The sequence below is a fragment of the Penaeus vannamei genome, chromosome 19, assembly GCF_042767895.1.
Source record: "Penaeus vannamei isolate JL-2024 chromosome 19, ASM4276789v1, whole genome shotgun sequence".
Lineage (NCBI taxonomy): Eukaryota > Metazoa > Arthropoda > Malacostraca > Decapoda > Penaeidae > Penaeus > Penaeus vannamei.
This window is the reverse complement of record NC_091567.1, coordinates 20,749,264-20,754,263: the sequence shown is the minus strand read 5'-3', so window position 1 is coordinate 20,754,263 and position 5,000 is coordinate 20,749,264. Positions and strand designations below refer to the sequence as shown.

At 37.7% G+C, this 5,000-nt stretch overlaps 1 protein-coding gene across 1 annotated transcript in view; it reads left to right on the top strand.

The window, feature by feature from the left end:
* The window catches only part of LOC138864945 (uncharacterized), a 45,641-nt gene that overhangs the window by 12,772 nt on the left and 27,869 nt on the right, over nt 1-5,000 (top strand). The window lies entirely within an intron of this gene.

The following is a 5,000-nucleotide window of genomic DNA, read 5'->3' as shown; positions in this document are numbered from 1 at the left end:
TATTTTGTCATAGCAACCTTCATTTGTTGCAATTTTCTTTAAAATATTGGTCATCTATCATATACACTTCTACCGTCTGTCAAGCTCTGATTTTCAGGACATCATGTACATCTTAATTAAGAAAACGTTCGTGTTTTTGCGCTGCGGACTAGAACATGGACGATGAATGTTGTAGCCATCCCCTGCCATGCACGTATACTTAACTGAACGATTTTTGTAGGGATTAGACAGATAAGTTGGTTGACAGCGTTTACTATTATGAATCATCGAAAACCATGCCGCAAATATGCCGGATACTGACATACAGACGGCTAATGACAACATACCGTCCTCAAAAAGCGGGATTGTTGACGCAGCAAAGGGGTCGGGAGGGAATGCTACGGGTAAGACGAGAAGCAGACGCGTGGTGCTGAGAAGAATAACAAGATGAAGATTTAGATTAGAAACACTGATATATAAGATGCATTGGCCTTTAATCAGCAGAATCGAGGCAAATGAGTAGTTAGATAAAGTGTGTTAGCCTGTTTAGTAAAGGCGGTTTCTCCTCTGTGGTGGCATCAACAAAGAAAAGGATGTGATCTGACTGTCCAGTTATAGACATGATAAATAATTTAATGCATGGAATTGAACAGAAAAGGCAATGATGAAGCCACAAAGGATAGAGAAACAAGAAGTAGGCAAAATGTACGATTTAATACAACTGAAGGCTGTACAAAAATGCTGAAAGAGATGGATGTAAAAGAAAAAGATCCCACAAAGAGCAGCGAGGCTGGTGCCAAAGGAACCAAAAAAGGAGATGGAGGAGGAAGATCGAACCAGTTCTCCCCAACTGTCGGTCTGCTTTGGAAGCTCCCTCGTAAATAATGGCTTGTACTTGGGGACTTTGTCAGCGGCACCGTTGGATCCGGCAAACACTCGCATATACAGGACCGTTGTATCTTTTCACGGACTCTTTGGTGAGGCTCATCCCTAAAGCTGACGACTCGGAGGCGAGTGGGTCACTCACCCGCTCTCGCCCTTCCTCGCAGGTCTTTCTCTCGAATGTTTGCCAGCTCCTCGCTTGTTGTCTCTCTCGCATTTCTTCTCTTATTTTCTCTCTCTCTCTCTCTCTCTCTCTCTCTCTCTCTCTCTCTCTCTCTCTCTCTCTCTCTCTCTCTCTCTCTCTCTATCTCTGTCTCTTTGTCTTTCTCTCTCCTTCCCCCCTTCTCTCTTCCACCTCACCCCCCTCTCTCTCTTTTCTTTTCTTTCTGTTACACACACACACACACACACACACACACACACACACACACACACACACACACACACACACACACACACACACACACACACACACACACACACACACACACACACAAACACACACACACACACACACACACATACACACACACACACACAGACACACACACACACACACACACACACACACACACACACATATATATATATATATATATATATATATATATATATATATATATATATATATATATATATATCACGCTCTCTCTCCCGCTTTTTCTTACCCATTCACGCTCTCCTTCTCTCTTATTCATGCTTTCTCCCCCCCCCCCCTCTCTCATACACACACACACGCTTTCTCTTTCTCAGTCACTCACGCTCTCTTTCTCTCTCACTTTATCAGTCACCCACGCTCTCTCTGTCTCTTTCTCGAAATCAGTGAATAATAATAGACACTAAGATAAATAATAGAAGGATTCGATGTTATTTTTATTATTATATTCTTCTTCTTAATATAGACAGATAAGCTTTCGTAAAAATTTAAAGAAAACATGAACTTCTATGACACTGATATTAGTGATACTACAACTTACGCCCTAAATAAAACCGTGATTTTAGACAGGCGTGTGGACGGTAATGCTGTCAGTATAACTATGATTTTGAAAAAAAAAAAAAAAAATCTAGTTTCTTCGGCTCAGACGGCAATTCACTTCGCTTTAAACAGGACTCATTGCCAGTAATAGTATTTTACCTTACGATCATCCTTCATACGTTTCCGGACCAATAGAAGATCCATCATGTTACTCCACAGTGCAAAGGGGGACAAAGATGTTAATAAATATCGAACATTCTCTTTACTACTAGTATTCTCCAAAATATTAGAAAATGGTGGGTAAACGATTGGCCATTTTTAGAATCAAATGGATTCTGAGCTGAGAGTCAATATGGGTTAGGCAGAATCTCTCACAGAAACTGCTCTCCTCAAGATAACAAATAAAATTTATAGTGGTATTTAGGATAACAAATTTTTGTTGTTTTTGCTATTTGACTTGTCCAAGTTTTTTTTTACCGTAAATCACAATATATTGGCAAACAAAAATGTATGGCGATGAATATAAATGCTCTTTTCACTCATTCTCTAGTTCGGGGATTACCTTTAGAATAGATCATAGTGTGTAAGAATTCAAACCCTCACTTCAGCTATGAAAAATGATTGCTGTGATGTCCCTCAGTGACCTGTACTAGGTCCAATTATTTTTCTAAATATGTGAATGACGTCAAAATGCTTAACAAATTGCTTTGTGGATCACTTTGCGCGAACTACTTTGAAAGACATAAAAGATTTTAGCGACTGTCAAACTATGCTTCTGAATGAGAAGAAAACTGTATTTCTATTGGTTCATATGGTGTCACACAACTGCAAGATAGGATTGCTAGGAATTTTAATGGAAATGATATAACGCCCTGGACAGTTGTCAAGTTTATTTTGATCAACTTATGTCTTCTAACGTAAACACTGACGAAATGTACATAAAGGTTATTGGTATTTTGGTATATCTTAACAGGATTGGTAGTTGTTTTGAAAACAAAGCACAAATGAAGGTTTTACAATCTCCAGCACTTACTCATGAATTATCGCTAGAGACTATGGGGAGCCACGCACAAAACGCCAAGAGAAGGAGTCCAAAAACTTCAAAATTTCGCTGCAAAGGTAGACGTAGGAGTTATAAAAAAAAAGTAAGATCATGTAACCCTAGTACTTGAGCAACTAGAATGGGTAAAAGTGGACGATAAATGTGTCTTGATTTTTAAAGTAATAAATAATGTTACTTATACTGCTATATAATCCGGTAGCTGTTTGTGAAATTAGAGGTACAATTATAAAAGAATTCAATTCCTCAAGTGATTAGAAATGCAGGCTAGCTATCTGTTTTAGACATCATTTGTTGAATTAGTCTATCTCAACATTAATTTCTGTACAAAGCTATCGGTAATATTTTGCTCAAATGTCATTAGTATTGCAAAGGGATGATTTCCCTGGTCAGCATTTTGTGATATCTTTCACTCTCTCTCTCTCTCTCTCTCTCTCTCTCTCTCTCTCTCTCTCTCTCTCTCTCTCTCTCTCTCTCTCTCTCTCTCTCTCTCTCTCTTTCTCTCTCTCTCTCTCTCGCACTTACTCATCCTTCCGCACATCCACACCTTCACTCATTCTCTAAATCACTCTTTGATTCAAGAAAAGGGTCACAAAGCAAACCAAAGATCGCCCTTAAATCAACTGCTATATTCTTTCACTACCCTCTACCCTTTAGCAGTTTCCTGCTTTCAACTGCAGCTACACAAACGCAGTAACTTTGTACACACATTGTGACATGATAGACTATGTATAATGTGTATGTTTGTATGTGTGTGTGTACAGATGTTCATAAAAATATTCTCCTTATTTTTCGTGTCCTTAGCTTTGAATCTGTGTTCTCCTGATGATGTTATTTATACGTTTTCTCTATCCGATATCATTGTTATTATTGTGATTATCATATTTTTTTCATCAATAATTTTAGCTTAATTAACATTATTCTCATCACGATCTTTATCAGTCCATTCACGCGAGGTACAGTTGCGGAATTATATTTCAATACACTTGCTGTGTCCATGTACATCTGGCAACTAATCAAAGTAAACATAACGTAAATAGCATTTTTATGAGTGAGGCTAAAACACAATGTATTTTGTAACAAAGAGTGGGATTGGTCGAATATAAATAACCAATTAGAGCATTAATGAATATTTTTAGAAAGTAAGTGAGCCATTTGATCTTGCGTTTTCTTCAAATAAGTGTTAACAAAACAAGTAATATTAGTTATAGCTGACTTTGTTCTGGAATATCCTTCACGTGCGATATTCTGGAATTGTTTGTTTAGCGAAATGGCAACACCTATGGTGGGGGTGGGGGGAGGCATTTCCACCTTTCACATACACCAATGATTCTATCTGCATATTTCATGAAACGCGAAAAACGCTTGGTGCTTTAAACATCTCTGCATGGTAGTATAATCAAACAGAAAGTTGTGCAAAAAACCTTTGTAAATACGTGTAGTAGCTACAGCATGTAGTAGAGGCTAATCGATCTATTAAAATGAAGCAAAACACTTATTCAATAAACAGAAACCGCGCTATTTTATATTCTTCATTATATAATGTTTAGATGCTTCATCAATGAGTGTATGTGTGTGTGTGTGTGTGTGTGTGTGTGTGTGTGTGTGTGTGTGTGTGTGTGTGTGTGTGTGTGTGTGTGTGTGTGTGTGTGTGTGTGTGTGTGTGTGTTAGCGTCTATGGAAATAGTAACAAGCTATGAAACAGTATGTATAATTCGTTCCAGTAATTCTGAATATATTCTATCTTGTGCTGAAATCTGATCATATTTTTAGTTGTTATTATTCCATAAGGCTTGACGTTTCTAGGAGACGCATCCACATTCGAACAGTTGAGCGAGAAGAATATATGTTTGCTTGTTTCAACTCAAACAACTACTAGCTAGGTGGTTCCAAGGAGGTAGAATAGTAAAAGTCTGAGAAACGATTCCCAATACATGAACTGTATTGATATCTGATGCATTGAAAAAGTCATTCTGATGAATTAGTCAGTTGATCTCACGTCGGTTTGCAATATATGCGTATGTGTAGATAAAATTGGCATTCCTTTCTTTTATCACAAAATAAATGTACTTATATGTGGTCTTGATATGAATATGAACTAAT